Source organism: Lutra lutra, chromosome 15 (genome assembly GCF_902655055.1).
Source record: "Lutra lutra chromosome 15, mLutLut1.2, whole genome shotgun sequence".
NCBI classification, from domain to species: domain Eukaryota; kingdom Metazoa; phylum Chordata; class Mammalia; order Carnivora; family Mustelidae; genus Lutra; species Lutra lutra.
In genome coordinates this window covers 8,474,373-8,492,006 of record NC_062292.1, presented here as the reverse complement: position 1 = coordinate 8,492,006, position 17,634 = coordinate 8,474,373, and the positions used below count along the sequence as shown (strand labels likewise).

The 17,634-nt window shown below is 41.8% G+C and overlaps 1 long non-coding RNA gene across 1 annotated transcript; it reads right to left on the bottom strand.

The window, feature by feature from the left end:
- Positions 1-312: 312 nt before the first annotated feature.
- LOC125085454 (uncharacterized) lies at positions 313-17,105 on the bottom strand. Its single transcript, XR_007122936.1, has 3 exons — positions 16,888-17,105; positions 13,742-13,838; positions 313-449 (listed from the first exon to the last, which is right to left on the bottom strand). It is a non-coding gene; the product is annotated as an uncharacterized LOC125085454 (long non-coding RNA).
- Positions 17,106-17,634: the final 529 nt, after the last annotated feature.

The following is a 17,634-nucleotide window of genomic DNA, read 5'->3' as shown; positions in this document are numbered from 1 at the left end:
GGAAGCAGGCTCCCCGCCGAGCAGAGAGCCCGATGGAGGGGCTCGATCTTAGGACCCCGAGACCACGACCCAAGCTGAAGGCAGAGGCTTTAACCCACTGAGCCACCCAGGTACCCCGGTCTCCTTCCTTCTTAATCTAGGCCATTTCAGCCATGCAGCCTCTGTGCTGATGAGAGCCAATTTCTTTAAATACCTAGTCCTGAAAGGAGACTTGCAGAGTTGAATTTTCAATTTTATTGAAATTTTTGTTTATTGGACATCATCGTAAAGCCTCTTTGCTCATTAGCATGTCCCATGCCACATGGCAGAATGTGGAGTGGATGGAGAAAATGTTGGTTTATTCTAAGAAAATCTTTGTTCTTATTCCTGAGCAGAGTCATGGTTCAAACAGTTAGCTCTGTGACCATGGAAAAGTTCTTTCTAACCAGTCTGAGCCTCATTTTCTCCATCTGACAAATGAAAATAATAAGAACAGTGTTCGTATGAGTATTACAAGAGGTAATGTACATACAGAACTGGCACATAATAAGCACTTAATAAATTGTAATTGTCATTATTATTTGTTTGAAAACAAAATAGCTTCCCTCTTTCCAATGTAGATAGTTGTCCTTTCCTTTTTCTTCTTTCTTTCTTTCTTTCTCGTCTTGCTAAATAATAGCATCCTCTTAATCTCTGAAGCCATGAAGCTTGTTGACATCAAACAAATCATCAAACAAATCATTAACTCTACCTTCTAAGTATCTTTCAAATCTGCTATGCCCTCCAGCTTTCCTGTCTCTGTCCTTTATAATCTCTTGCTTAGATGATGAGTTTTTCTCCTAGTCTCTATGCTATCCCTCCTCCAGCTCATTCTCCACATTCATCACATATCTGATGAGTGTTGTTGTTAAATAATGTAATCAGAGTGTTCTTTCTGAAATAAAAATTTGTCTCTATTAGAAATCCCGTAACAGTTATCCTTCTCTGCAAGATAAAATCTTCACTCTTTGTTCTGCACACCAGGTCCCTCTGGAGTCTTCTCTGCTACTGTGAACTCCTGCCCTGCGCCAACCTTCCTAGGATACCCGCTGTCGCCTGCCCACATGCTGTGTCATGCTCTGAGCCTTGGTGTTTGTCCTTCTCTCTGCTGAGAATCCCCTTCTCCACACTACTTTCTTGCCCAGAGAGCTGCTCCACATTTTGCCAGCTGTGCTCAGACACCATCTCCATCTGATCATCCAGGACAGGGCATCTGTATGGGTTTTCTATCATGACCATAATAAATTATCACGAACTTCATGGCTTAATGCAATGCAAATTCAGTGTCTTATGGTGCTGGAGGTCGCAAGTCAGAGAAAGTCTCACTGAGCTAAAAGCAAGTTGTTGGCAGGCTGGATTCTTTCTGGAGGCCCTGGGGGAGAATCTGTTTCTTGACTCTGTCAGCTTCTAGAGGCTGCCTACACCCCTTGCCACGTGGCTCCCCTCCTCCATCTGCAACTGCCGGTCAGGGACCAACTCAAAATTTTCCTCTGACCCTGAACTTCCTCTTCTCTTCTCCTTCTTTAGAGGACCACTGTGCTTAGATCAGACCTGCTCAGACAACCCAGGATCATCTCCCTACTTGAAGGTCAGCTGACTGGCAAATGTTATTACATCTGGGACTTTAATTTTCTTTCACCATGTGACCTTATACATTCATAGGTTCTGGGGATTAGGACACCGACATGGTGCGGGGGGTGGCATTTTTCTGTGTCTTTCAGGGTTCTTGATGCTTCGTGGCACTTTGCACCAAGCCACTTACAGTGTTTATCACATGGTGTGGTGGTCCTGTGGAGGACCGCAGGGAGGGTGAGAACAAGAATTTCAGGGACTTAACTGCCTTTTATGAAAATGTAAAAGTGATTTAACTTCTCTCTGCATCAGTTTCCCTGAAATGAGATGATAACCATAATATTTATGGAATGTATCTATACTATAGAGTTGTTAAGAGGATTGAATTACATTTCCTAACACCCACAGGTCACTTTGTAGAGTGCTTGGAAGGGACTAGTTGCTAAATAAATGTAATATTGTTATATACGATCACATAGCCATAAAGAAATATGACACCTAGTGAAGTCTAAAGGGTATGATTGCATTCCCTTGTCTTCCCTCCTTCTCAGTTTGATCTGTTTTGATCAGACAAGAAGGGATAGAAGAGTGGAAAGGAGGAAGAAAATGTTTCATATGCATTCCGGAATCCAGATACAAGAAGCAGCTACCTCCTAGATAAGCTGTCCGCGGGATTGGCAGGAGACAGTGCAACCCCATGGGGCTATCTGACCAAGGTTGACACTGACCCCTGCAAATGGGCCCTAGTGGACTGCCAGTGGGGATGACCTGAGGACATGGGCAGGAGAGTAAACCTAAATAAAATGAGAAGAAAGGGCCCAGTCTTCAGAGTTCCCAGAATGTCACCAACATCCAAACATGGCTGGGTTCCCTATTTCAAAGTGAACTTAGGTTTCCTCGGTGATGGCCAAGGGAGAAACACTCAGTGTGCCTTCAGTAACCCCAGAACAAGTGCAAAGACAGGAATTTGATTAACCAAGTGGGCTATGCTGGCCAATTGGTCTCAGAACATTCATTTAGAGTTTCAGAGTAAGTCTTTGGCAGGGGAGCAAGGTCGTCTCAGAAAGAATGTCTGCCCCATTTTTGCTGGACTCAGAGAATTTCTTGGTAGAGTAGGGTCAGTTTTTGATTTGAAGCAAAGCCCTTTGCCCTTCTGACACTTCCATGTTCCATGGAGATGGTGTACAGTTGCCTAGGAAAATAACTTCAGCTCAAAGAAATATTAAAATCTGCCTGAGCAAATGAACTAACTGTAATATCTTCTAGAAGTCAAAATATCTTCTAAAAAATATTCCTGTGCACATGCGTGCATGTGTGTGTGTGTGTGTGTGTGTGTGTGTGTGTGTGTGTGTTTAGGCTGGAGAGGAGGGTTGTGCTTTTTAATCCCCTCAAAGGGGAATATTTGTTCCTTTTTTCTATGGATGATTTAGAAGAGATTTAAGTATGCAGGATGACATTTATGAAATCAAATGACAAAGTAGGTTGATTCTATCCTGAGGCAGACAGTCACCCCTCTGTGGCTGATCCATGGCAGCTACCAGCAGTTTCAGAACGTTCTTTGTGAAATCAGGTGATTCACTGAGAATGAGATATTTTTTAAAGTCCAGGTGACTGCAGGGGCCCCTGGGTGGCTCGGTTGGTTAAGCATCTGACTCTTGAATTTGGCTCAGGTCATGATCTCAGGGTCATGAGATCAAACCTAACATCAGATTCTGGACTGTGCATGGAACGTTCCTAAGATTCTCTCTTTCTCTGTCTCCCTCTGCCCCCCACCTCTCTCTCTAAAAAAAAAAAGAAAAGAAAAAAAAAAATCCAGGTGACTGCCTTTTGAAAGTTTCTACCAGCGTTTGGAGCCAGAACAGGGGAATTTGATTCACCTTTGAGACAGACTACCTTAAAAAAAAAAAAAAAAAAAAAAGGCATGAATTCTGTTTAGCATTGTATGCTGATTATACTTACTTTCTTGGTTATACATAGTAGAAGCCAAGTCTTGTCAGCAACAGGAAAAAAGGAATTAGAAAAAGTTAGCTAGCTCGAGTAGCTAGCTCTTGGAATTAATGGAAAAGTTGGAGAATCAATGTTGAAAATGCATATCTAAGAACTAAGGAAAATTAAGTAGTTGACACCACAGACAGGTCATGATGCAAGGACACCCTGACACCACCAGAGGGCCTGGGCACTGTCAGCTGCCCCCATTGCTCTGGACAGTAGTTTCTAGAGGTTGCCTCTCTTACTGCCAGAGTAAGGTCTGATAATGCGCCTTGTCATTTGCTTCTGATTCCAAGTTCTGGCAAAGATATTCTGTAACTTACCAAGCTTAGAGCATGAGCCCAAGTGCCTGCCTATGCCCTGTCTTGCTCCAAGACCCCCACAATGGTGGGTTTCCCAAACATAAATGGGTTTCAGATCCTGGGAAATCAAGATAACAACACCTAGCCAACCACCTAAACAAAGAACGTCAGATATTAAGTATCTACCAAATACAGATTTTTCCCTCCACGTTTGTTTTAATCTGCACTGTTCCCAGTGACCATGTAATTAATAGTCCAAACTGGGGCCACCTTGAGAGTGAAAGCTGGTGCTGGGACAACAGGTGTAAATGAGGATTGTCCTGGGCAAACCACAATAAACAATTCCCCTACCTATATCTGAAAAATTATGACTTGCCTTTGAGGGCTGTGTCTTTGTCTTACCTAAGAATTTGCTTCTGGGGGCAACAACATACTGAACTATAACAACAGGGTTGTAAAGGTCTTATATTTTCTTTAACTCAAGGTGAGGGAAAAAACCCTTGATGAGGAATGGAATCGGATTTGATGCAGCTCTATATCACTGGGAGTTCTAAAAGTAGAAGTATGGCAGACTCTCCAGCCTTTGGACATCTACCGTGCATTTTTGTGATAGAGTTGTCTGCACCTCTGGGCTGTGGGCTTGGAAGTACCCTGAATAATATGGAAGTCTTGTTCATCAAAGTTCCTGAAACAGTAAAGGAGGAAAGCTTTGGAAGGAAAGGGGAAGGACCTTTTCTTCCCGATAAAGTGAAATGTCTCAAGGCATTTATACCTCCAAGATGAAAAGACATTTGGAAATTCCTGTTAGTGGGTGTGGGGATGGTGAGACTGGGACCTACTGCTGGGAGCTAGAAGGCAACAGTGAGGTCAGGTTTTATTAGGATGTACCTGAGTACAGTTTTTTTTTTTTAAGATTTTATTTATTTATTTGACAGAGAGAGAGAGGGAAGCAGGCTCCCCGCTGAGCAGAGAGCCCGATGCGGGGCTCGATCCCAGGACCCTGAGATCACGACCCGAGCCGAAGGCAGAGGCCCAACCCACTGAGCCACCCAGGTGCCCCAGTGAGTACAGTTTTTTATGTCCTTACCATGCTTGACTCTTATAGCACTTTTTCAAATCTGTGGTTTGTTATCTTTCACTTATTTTGGAAAATCTCCTTTTTTGAGAAATAGTCACAAATGTACAGGAAGTTGCAGTAACAATACAAAGACCTTTTGTCGGAGCCATTCGGGGTAACTGCTGATAAGATATCCTATAACCCTTGGAGAGTTTGGTATGCATTACCCGCAAAAAAGACATTCTTCAAAACCACAGTGCAACCACCACGCCCAGGGGAAGACCTTCAGCTTACTACCTACCATCTGATCTTCAGATTCCATTCAAGTTTTATCAACAGTGCCAGCAATGTCCCCATAAAGAAAGGTGAGGGATTATGCATATAAATTCCATGTCTCTCCAAGTAGTCTACAGCAACTTCCTGTCCATTTGGTTTTTTTCTTGGATTTCATGACTTTGATACTTTGATTATAGGCATTGTTTTGTAGACTGTCCTTGGTTTGGCTTTGTCTAATGTTCCCTCATTGTTAGACTCACGTTCTGAACCTTTGACAAGAATGTCAGGGAAGCAATGCTTTCTTTTCTCATTGGATCCTATTGGTTGGCTCATGATTTTGACTTGCTGTCTTCGGGATGACTAGAGCAGTTTGGACTGAAGTAGTTCTTCCAGTTTCTCACCCATTAAGCTGTGCTTTTCCCTTTTGTAGTTAATTTGTAATTTGTGGGCAGCTATCTTTTTTTTTTTTTTTAAGATTTTGTTTATTTATTTGACAGAGAGTGATCACAAGTAGACAGACAGAGGCAGACAGAGAGGGCAAGGGAAGCAGGCTCCCCGCTGAGCAGAGAGCCCGATGCAGGGCTCGATCCCAGAACCCTTAGATCATGACCTGAGCTGAAGGCAGAGGCTTTAACCCACTGAGCCACCCAGGCATCCCTGTGGGCAGCTATATTAAGGCTATGTAAATATCTCATTCCCCCTCAAAATCTCAATATTTTCAGTTATTATTTATATTACTATAGTGTCACAAACTTGTATTTTATTCAGTGGCTCATAACCTGTTGCCGCCATTAACACTGACCACCCTTGGTAAGTCAGATCCCTGATGGAGATGTCATAGGATTCCCTTACAATATTTCTATACCATTAGGCAGAACTTATTCCAAGGGCCTTGCCTAACTACAAGGGATCCTGGAAAATTAGTTTTTTATTCCAGTCCGTGTGCCCAGCTAATATCAGGGTTCTGTTAGTAAGAAACATGGAGAGAGTGGATATTGGGATCAACCAGCAGCCTTTGCCACTGTGGCTTAGGACAGAAAAATTCTTCTGAGGGTTTCTTGGTCTATTGTGGAGCGTGATTTCTCAGTGACATTCATGCATATAGGAGATATGTATATCAATCACAACTTTAAGGCACTCTATCCAAAACTTTTTTAAAATAGTTGTACATTTTTTCAAATAAACAGTATTCTGTGAGTACTTGTAGGACTGGATAAGAGGTAAGGAAGTGTAATGGATCTGCTTTGTAACATTTGGGAAAGTCACTTGAAATGTCTGCGTGGTTGTCTCTTTATTGATAATGAAAGAATGCCTTTATAAGGAGGTATTATTAAGTGTAGAAAGTGAATAAGAGAACTCCTGTCATTATTGAAGTATGTTCTCATGGATAAAAATAGCTCATTTTCCTCATCCATTAAATCGCTCAATAATGCTTACCTCCCAGAATTTCTGTGGGAATTAAATGTGATGGCATATAAAACATGCTCAGTACAATGTCTGGCATGTATTATGTGCCCAATAAGTGGTATTTATTAATTTTATAAGAATACTATTTTTATTATTAGAGGGGACCTGTACATGTGTCTGTCAAGGAATAGAGTTGTATCAAAAGGGAGATTTTTTTAGAAACTCTCTCTGGGATTACTTTGAGGCTTTGGTTATTTACATTATCAGTCACTATGCCAATAAAAACTCACCAAAACAAAACTATACGAAATAACTTTGTTGAAAACATATGGTTCCACTGTACTACTGGTTTTCCTAAGTCAGCTCAGTTGCCTTGGAGCCAACATGACTTGTACCTCTCAATAGCACTTCCCTTGATTACCTGATTATACATTTGACCCTGGGGAGAACATCATTTATTATCTACAAGGAACACTGAGAGAAACAATGCTATAAAAGTTGATTTTTAAAATGAGTTAAAACCAGGTAAAAAAGAACCTCATGTTCTAGCATTTTTCAATGCCCTGGTCTTTCCCACTGCTATCTGTACATCATCAGTATTCTGGAGTTCATACAAGTCTATAAATCAAAATGATTCCTTTCTGTCTCAATTGCATTGTGGTTTAGATGAGATAAATCCAGTTGAACTAGAACAATAAGATTATAAGAATAGAATTGCTCCTTTGGGTGTTTCCTCAGTACTTGGGATTCAACATTACCTGAAAAGAATTTCAAAACTAAAAATATCATATGAATAAAAATGGAGAGTATATATTATTAAGGTATTTCAATCCCCATGAAATTTATATGCATATTAACCATACACAATCAGAGATGTAATGCAGAAAGCAAAGGCCAAGGTGGTAATTCTAACAGCACATGGCATAAAAATATTATAATACACCTGGCCTGGAAAGTAATATATAGTATATAAGAAAATTCATCTAAAAAGTATCCTTGGGTGAACAAGCCCTAACATTTACAGAAAAGCTCCATATAATTGTAGGAGTGAATAAAAGAAGAAAAAAATTTAGTTCTTCAAAGAACTAAGGAAATTTGGGGGCAAATGTTGCTACTAAATGAAGAAAAGACAATATGACCCTACAATCCAGTTAAGATGGGATGTTTTTCTAGGGGCGCCTGGGGGGCTCAGTGGGTTAAGCCTCTGCCTTCAGCTCAGGTCATGATCTCAGGGTCCTGGGATGGAGCCCCACAAAGGACTCCCTGCTCAGCGGGGAGTCTGCTTCTCCGTCTGCCCCGCCCAAATCCCCCATCCCCGCCACTGCTCACGCTCTCTCTCACACAAGCTCTCTCTCTCTCTTTCTCAATTAAAATAAATAAAATCTTTAAAAAAGAGAGAGATGGAGTGTTGTTCTAATGAAAGTAGCAAATCAACAGAAATCATCCAATCTTGACATCTGTCCCTTGACAGGGTTTTGGGACACAGGTGACTCATTGACACTATTTCTATTTAAAGGAATTCCTGTCTTCTCTGCTCTTCCCCAGTCCTCTCTGGGCCACACTACCCCACCCCACCCCCCAATAAACAGAAAGAAAGAAAAGGAGTTAAGAAAGGAAGCAAGAGAGGAAGGGAGATACATACCAAAAATTCTAAAAGGTTATTTTCTTCAAGTCAGGAGAAGAAAATCCTCTGTCCCATCCATGAATCCTTCACTGGGACAGTTGTAAAGTCCTCAGCGACGTTCCAAGGAAAGGGTGACATTGCTGATAGTGATTTTTGAAATGCAGACACAGTTTTACTCAGTTTTATTACTGTTTTTGAATTCTCCAGCGACACTGCCCTCTTGCTTCCACGGGAGCTGACCACGCTCCACCCTGCCCTTGCTACGTCACTGGAGGACCTTTGGGCTTCAATAAACAAGTCATTTTAAGTTACAATTACATAAGGGAGCTTGGGGAGCTGAGTAGAGTTCAGCTTAATCTCACAAGGTAATTAACCGGGTGTTTTCTAAAGGCCACTGCTTTCTGTGATCTGCTCTTTCTTTTCCATCATCTGTTTGGACTGCATGGGCTTTCTGGGTTTCAGGCTCTGCAGGGCTGAAATCACTTCTGTGGTTCACGATCCATGAAACTGCTTTCACAGTGAAATGGCACACCCAAGCCAGGCTTCAGAGACGATTTTTATGTACCCTCCAGGTCAGAAGCCAAACTATGGCAGAAGTAGAGCTACATCAACCTTCCAAAGTAGTCAAGTTTCTAGAAGTCTAGAAACCTACATAGTTTCTAGAAGTCTACCCACATAGTTTCGTAGCCCTTCTTGCTCTGAAAGAAAAAAAGAACGTAACATAAATGCCTTTTCCTGGTTAAAAATCCACCCTTAGGGGCGCCTGGGTGGCTCAGTGGGTTAAAGCCTCTGCCTTCAGCTCCGGTCCTGATCTCAGGGTCCTGGGATCGAGCCCCACATCGAGCCCCACATCGGGCTCTCTGCTCAGCAGGGACCCCACTTCCCTCTCTCTCTGCCTGCCTCTCTGCCTACTTGTGATCTCTCTCTGTCAAATAAATAAAATCTTAAAAAAAAAAAATCCACCCTTATTATATTTGGGCACCTGGGTGGCTCAGTGGGTTAAGCATCTGCCTTTAACTAAGATTGTGATCTCAGGGTCCTGGGATCGAGCCCCGCATCGGGCTCTCTGCTCAGGAGGAGCCTGCTTTCCCCTCTCTCTCTGCCTGCCTATCTGCCTACTTGTGATCTCTCTCTTTCTCCATCAAATAAATAAAATCTTTTTAAAAAATCCACCCTTATTATAGAGAATATAGTAAGCAAAAAGAAGAAAATAGAAGGCAACTCTAAATCCACTACCCAGAGATAAGTATAATTTTCTTCGTGTATATGTATACGTTCAAGTGTCTAGACCGTATATGCACAAAGTGTGTGTGTGTGCATATTAATATATATATATATAATATATACACACACATGTATATAGGTACATATGTTGTTTCATATTCTTTTCTCATTGAATGGATTAGGAACAGTTATTTCTGTTATTATGATAGCATTTTCTCTTGAAGGCCTTCCAGAATCAGACATTTGCTCCTCTATCTGGAGATCTCATGCTTTCAACAAGCTTTTATTCTTTCTGTTAGAAAGAGCTATTCTGGGGCTCCTGGGTGGCTCAGTCAGTTAAATGTCTGCCTTTGGCTCAGGTCATAATTCCAGAGTCCTGGGATTGAGTCCTACATGGGGCTCTTTGCTCAGCGGGGAGTCTGCTTCTCTCTCTCTCCCTCTGCTTCTTCCACCTGCTCATGCTCTCTCTCTCTCTCTCAAATCAATCAGAGAGTCAATCAATCAATCAGTCTTAAAAAAGAAAGAAAGCTAATCTGGGTGTCATATGGCCAAGAAAGGAAGTATAAGATGAGGCCTAAAATTAAGTGCAGAACTGCTCTTTTTTGATGAATATTTTATTGTTTGGATAGTACGTGGAAGCATTCTGAGCTTCAGGGTATTTGCCTCTTTCAGAAGTGGCACCGTTCAGAGGTATGACAGTTTTAACACCTCTGTCAGTAGCAGGGAAGATGTCTGAACAAATTCAGGATCTTGGGTCTTGCCTACATGGTCCTTTGCGGGAAGGACAATCATTCGTTTAAGTAGGACTGGGTTGTGGGCTCAGTTGACAGCATTTGGTTGCTGAGTGTGAGTCTGAGAGGAGGGAGGAAATGTTCTGTCAAGCACAGGAATAGTTCTGCAGTGGCCCCAACGGCAGGTGGCAGCCTAGGCTATGACTGAGTTCCGTAAGTGACGAGGGAGGGAGGCGTACTCCAAGTCACTGACAGAGAGGTCTAGAGGTGAGGAATGTATTGCTTATGTTGAGCTAATTTCTGCCTCCCGATAACTCTCTCGCATGTGTCTAACATCAGCTTGTCATTCTGGAGTCTTTATCCAGTATGGTAAATGCCCTAGGTTTTGTAAGGCTTGACATCCCTGCTTTCTCGGGATGCACCTCTTGTGTACACTTCCTTCTCTGGGAGGCACTCGGATGGAGCATGATCTCCAGGTGCATACTGGTCTGTGTAGGGCTGAGATCTTTGATGCTCAAGACCTAGAATATATATTAATAGACCTGAGATGGAGCTAGTTTTGTTTTTTTAGTAGCTGCGTCACTCTGTTGGATGAGCATGAATGTGCTGATTATTTTCTGTTTGCTTCCCTGCCAGATCAGTTCCCCAGCTTTGTCCTCCCTGACAGATTAGGAGACTAATCTCTAAGGAACATATCTCTCCCTTGGGTTGCCTTGCTCTCTAGCTTCTGGCTGGGTTTGGCTAATGGGAGTCCCCAGCATGAGTTCTGGAGGTAAGAGCTAAAAGTACTGAACCATTAAAAATAAATAAATAAAAAGGTGTGTCTTTCTACCTATAGTCTCTGCTCCTTGGGAAGCCATGGAAGCCATGATGCCAGTGCCTGGGTGATTCACCATTACTAGTTGGCTGCCTCCATTAAACTCTTCTTAGTTAAACTCTTTGACAGTACTGCCATTTCCTGCTGAGACATGGATTCGTATAAGAAGCGTACAGGCCCTAAAATGCTGAGGAATTTTTCAAATGAACTGCATCAGACCAGATCTTCTGGATCCAGTATATGTAAAACTGTTTTTTTAACTCCCTAAATATAGTACTTTGAACTTAACCCCAAGGGAGCTCTTCATGTTAGTGTCAGTCAGTCATTTCAGATCGCTGAATCATTTGGATTGAGATCATTTGGATATTGATTTTATTAATCATCTTAGCCTTCCTTCCCAACAGTTTTCTGTGTACAAATTCTATTAGTATGCGATATGTGCTCTCTACCTCTATCCATAGAGAGGCAGTATAGTATCATCACGAAAAATTGACTTCGGTGTAGATAGAGTTAGGTTTGAATTACTAACTATGTGACTTTGGAAAAATACTTAAACTTCATGAGCTTCAATTTCTGCATCTATAAGATGGGCATAATGCCTGAAAATTCTGGTGTGAGTTTAGCAAAAACATCTGAAAAGCTGTCATGTCCCACTTGGCCCACGATAAGCTTCTGGTAATTTGTAGCTTTGTATACAGCAGAGAAATGGGAACTACCCTAAAAAGAAATAAAGGAAATACAAAAACCATTTGAGATGTAAATATAGAATGAGAGGGGTATGAATTCTCCCTCTGTCTCTCTCTCTCTGCCTCTGTGTGTGTGTGTGTGAATATGAATCTGAGTGAGTGTATGGTGTGTGTGTGTGTATGTGTATATGGGAGGAAAGGGGAGTGAGTAGAAAAGAGAACTGCTCCTCAGACTTCCATGGAGAGCAAAATATTTTACAAGGAACTGCAGTCATTCGAAAGATGGCAATCTGAATACACACACACGCGCGCGCACACACACACACACACACACACACATATTTGACCTCTGCCTTTGCTTCTCCAACTGTCTTTGTTCATTGAGCTGTTTTCTTCTCTGCCCCAATCATCCCATCCCTCCCTTAATTCAAAATTTTCCTCCCTCCTGACAAGATGTCATACTTTAATTTATTAGTTAAATTATGTTTTTGTTCTTTATGTATTGATTTCTGTTTTCATGTTTATTAATGCATTATTTCTGCATCCTTAAGAGTAGGTATCCTTTACTAATTTTTTAATTAACACTTAATATGTTTATTTTCATTCTACTATAACTATTTTTCATATGTAGTCTTTTATTGTCACTATTTTCTAAAGAGTCTGTAAATTTTATTTTGATTTCTTTTTGACATAAGAGTAATTTGAGAGAGCTTTTAAATTCTCGTGTTGTAATTTCTAGCTTTATTGCATTGTGATCAAATAATGTCATCTGAAGCCCTACCTTCTTTACTTTGTTCATACTTTTTTTGTTGGTGGGGAATGTCCAATGTGTTCAATCTTATAAATGTATCATGTATATATAAAAATTCAGTGTTTCTGTTTTCTGATTACAGGCTTTGCTCTATAATATTATGTATGTGTATTAGGGCCTCTGCATATTTTCTTTGTTGCCTTCTTTCTCTATCATGAAGTTAGAGAGCAGCAAAAACAGCACTTATTGTTATTTTTCTTTCTATATCTCTTTGCATTTCCCAGTTTCTTCATGAAACTTCTATGCATAGAAAATGCATACAGTTTTTGTGCATAACATTTGGATTTTACCCTTTTATAGAACTTTTGTCCACCCCCCCCCTTCCTTGAATGTGGCTGGGTGTTGTTAACAGCATAGGTTTTAAATTCCAGGGAGAAATTTAGTTAAGATTCAGTAGGATCTGAGTTGCTAATGGTTGTTCAGAACCAGGGACAGCTCCCTACTCCAGGAACCCTCTTGGTTCCTGAACTTCCATCTTGAGCATTGAATGTTGAACCCTGTGAATCACAGAGTTAGAGAACAAATATGGAGGGTCCTCTTAGGATGACAAATTGGTTTCTGGTCTTGCATAAGACTTTAAAAAAGGCCAATAGACTGTTCAAGTCCAGAAACTGTCCAAAGTCTGGGGGACATTCCTAGTATCTTCAACCTTGCTATCCCCTCTGGGCAAGATTGTCCCTACTGTGAGGGGGACTGTCTTAAGCTGTTTTGGCTGAGACACGTTTCTAAAAATTTATCCAATTGACTTCCCTTGTTGTGATTCTTTGCTCACCAAACACGATTCTGATTATAATTCAGCATCTCATATAATTCCAGCTATGGGAGCGACTGTAGTAGGCTTGACAATGCTAACATTTCAGCCCCATATACTGCAAAAATCTCAGTATAATTTGATAACTTGGCATCTTAGTTCTATACAATATTCTCTATGTTCTTAGTTAGTGTGATAATTTCACTTCCAAAAATACTCATCCTTTCTTAGATGTGGATAAATCAACTTTTGCATCTATAAGGTTGAGAGTCTGAACTTAAAACTTTATGAATTCTCTAAACATTGCCTGTGATGGTTATCTGCCAACTGGCCCCCTTTGGGGGATACCTTGACACCACTGTACACTTTCCAATAAAAGCATGGACCATATGTGAGCAGGGGGAGAGCCCTGGGCCACTCCACCCGCCCCCCCCCCCCCGAACCAAGTTCACCTTGACTTACTAGCCAATACTCACCCTCACATGAAACTCTGTGACCAAATCTGTTTTCCTGGCCTGATGAAATGGCATGAGGTTCAAACAGGATTGAGGGTCTCAAGTATCTGTTTATTTCCTGGGAGAACAATGTTAAGGCAAAGTATCTTTTAACAAATGTTTATATTTGACTAAGAAAAGCAAGCCAGCAAGGAATTTCTGCATTTGTTAATTGCTCTTCTCAACTGAGAATATCAGTGTTGAATATTTGTTGTTATTTTCTAGATTTTGCACAGAATACTGCCAAAGACTATATGACATTGTGCCCACTCTCGGCTATAAAAGCAATTCCAAGGCTCCCAAGGCTGTCACAGTGACGTTCTTTTGTTTGGGCCCTGGGAGCATTTTTCCTGAATAAAGTATAATAGACTTCATTCTCACATACACATGAATATGCTGAAGTTTATTTATATTTGACTTCCATTACTAGGAAGTCCCATCAATGCATTCCTCCTATGCTAATAGTAATTAAGGCAGCTCTACTCTCTTTTTAAGGCATCTTATATATTAAATGCCAGGGAAAGGGCACTCCTTAGTTTTAAGGAGACTCTTTCTTTATGAAGTCAAATGGCTATGTTTAGTCAATTTCAGTCAATGATATTTAGTAAATGCCACTAGAGAAGAAGCGAATACTGACAGAAAATCGCATTTACAAAAACCTTCACCTCAGTAGCCAAACCTGCCAGGTCGTAATTCTGAGGCTGCTTTTCTCTGTTGCACTCGGTCTCTTGAGGTGGCTGGAGGATTACAGGTAGCCTCCTGAGATTACTTGTATGGCATTTCTAGAAAGGAGTTTCTTGGATAATGAGGTATTTTAAAAGCTGGAATGAGTCAGCAGCAATAGCAGAAGGAGAAACGCGAGTGTGGTCCCTCCACGAAGCCATCTGGCAGCTCAGGGTTCTGTGGGAAACCCCTGGAGGAAGAAGCAGCTCAGGAGAGGCCTCTCTCGCATTCGGGTGGGCTGGGAGGAGAGCGGGAATCCTGAGGGTTAGCTGGCAAACGTCCTGCCTCGGTTCTAGTGCAAACGATGAGCTTCATTTCGAGGACTTCTCCTTCTGTCACTGTGAAGCATGTCTGTCCTGTTGGGCCCTGAGGCATTCCTGTCAGCACAGAGATCTCCTCCTTTCATGGGGAAGTCAGCACCGTGGGCACTTTTTTTAGGGTGGGTGAGGGCAGGAGACGTGGTTTTGGCTGCCTGGACATTCTCAGTGGGAATACGAACAGTGAATGAGAGAGGGCAGTCTTGCTACACAGAGGCAAGTAGATTCGACTCTTCCCATGACGTCCTGTATCTTCTGTGGCCCAGCCCTGCCCGGGAATCCCTTTGTCCTGACCTGTCCTTCAAGCCTTGTTCTCTGTCACTTCCGTGTGTTTTCCCACCCATGCTTTCAAATAAATCCCTAATTTTCATTCTTATTTTTTAAAGATGTATTTATTTCAGTAATCTCTATGCCCAACGTGGGGCTTGACCTCACGACCCTGAGATCAAGAGTTGCGTGCTCTACTGACTGACACAGCCAGGGGCCCCTCAATCCCTTATTTTTAAATCCACCCAGAACACTCAGACTAGATTTTGAGACTTTCAACCTAGGACCCTGACTAATGTGCCTTCTCTCAGCATTGAAAGTCTTATCTGTTCCACATTCTTACTGATGGACCCAGTCTCCCCAATAAAATGAAACATTGAGGGGCGCCTGGGTGGCTCAGTGGGTTAAGCCGCTGCCTTCGGCTCGGGTCATGATCCCAGGGTCCTGGGATAGAGTGCCGCATCGGGCTCACTGCTCGGCAGGGAGCCTGCTTCCCTTCCTCTCTCTCTGCCTGCCTCTCTGCCTACTTGTGATCTCTCTCTGTCAAATAAATAAAATCTTAAAAAAAAAAAAAAAGTTAAAAAAAAAATAAAATGAAACATTAAGAAATGAGGTTCAAATTTTATTTTTATTTATTTATTTTTTTGAGGTTCAAATTTTAATAGCTAGAGCAATGGAAAATTTTAAATGATCTTTTAAGATAATCGAGACCACAACAACTGTGATATCAATACAATTCAACTTAGCTATGTATTAAATAATTTGCAGAACAGTGAAAACAAGTTGATAGCCATCACTAAACCCGAATTGGTCTGATTTTTGCTATATTGACATAAAAATTGTAATAAATACTTCAAGTATCACATACACAGAGCCAATGTTCCTTCAGGAAACAATTTGTTGGTAGCATTATTACAGGAAACTGGGACATGTACATGGTTCTTATGAGCTCTCAGGCTAGCTAGGAAGTACCTAAAAAAGTGGACAAAAGTACCTAAAAGGTACCTAAAAACACAGGGTGTGATTATGAGAGTATAACCTTTGGGGGGGTACTTGGGTGACTCAGTCAGTTAAGCGTCTAACTCTTGGTTTTGGCTCAGGTCGTGATCTTGGGGTTGTGAGATCGAGCCCCATGTTGAGCTCTGGTGGCTGGGCTGAGTCTGATTAAAACTCTTTCTCTCTCTCCCTCTGTCCCTACCCCACCTCTCTCTCTCATAAATAAATAAGTCTTTAAAAAAAAGTATAACATGGGCTGAAAATATAGTTTTGGTTCAAATGGCACTAGTATTTCTTATGGCTTATCATCTGTTATATAGAAGCCCATGGACTGAACGTACCTTTTCTTCATTTCCCATCGTCTTACCACCTGGTCCTGAAAAAGTACGTGCACACACACACACATGCACACATGCGTGCACACACATATACGCACACACAGCTCATGCAATTTCATTCATGTTGGCAACTTTGGTTTTATTAGGAATTAGTCTTCCAAGCTACTTTCTCTTAAGGGAGACTGCAAACAAAAAAGCCCCAACTCATTTTACCCACTTAGCCTGATGAACCCTATAACTGTTCCTGTAACATGAAACATCTTTTTTTTAAGATTTTATTTATTTATTTGACAGACAGAGATCACAAGCAGGCAGAGAGGCAGGCAGAGAGAGGAGGAAGCAGGCTCCCTGCTGAGCAGAGAACCCGATGCGGGGCTCAATCCCAGGACCCTGGGATCATCACCTGAGCCGAAAGCAGAGGCTTTAACTCACTGAGCCACCCAGGTGCCCCAACATGAAACATTTTGATAAAAGAAGTAACACTTACCCCTGAAGAAGTTTAGTGCTAATCTTCTGAAAAGTAGGCTTGGAGCCCACTGTGGCGACTACCAGAGGCTCTGGTGCATCACTGTCAGCCCAGTGGCCACAGATGTGTCAGCTTTAAAGTACAGAGTCCCTATTTGCCCTTCAGAATGTCTGCCCGAATTAATTTATGGCTCAAGCCGAAAAGCCATTTTTTATAACTCACTGCAGTTGTACCTCCTGTGTTTCTCCAATTCTCCCGCAAAGGATATTGAGAAATTACCTTTGTAGATTTCTCTACTCTAGTGACTAGGGAAATCGCACATTCATTGTTACCTAATGGGGACAAAATGGAAACGTTGTGAAGCCGGGCGCCTACCTGCCAACACACACACAGACAGCTGCCTCATGCCCTCTCTGTCTCAGGGTGTGTCGACGGCTGCCTTCAGAGGCTGCCTCCCTTTGCCCTTCATCCATCCTGTGATCATATCAATCCCCAGGAAATCTCAATTTCCCGGCAGCAAAAGATAAGATCATTGTCAGGGTTTTTTTTTTTTTTTTTTTCCCTCTCATTGACAGTTTACATTTTTTCTGGGGCTTAGAAATCTTCCAGCATTTATCAAACTTTCTGGCTTGATGTGGGCTTATTTGTGAAGCTGCCTGTCATCAGGCCCAAGTCTTAGGCCACACTCCAGCCGGGATGTGTGGTTAATTAGAGCTGTCTCTCCCCCTAGCTTTTGAGCAACAGGAAGTTCTCAGGTTCTGGGGAGGC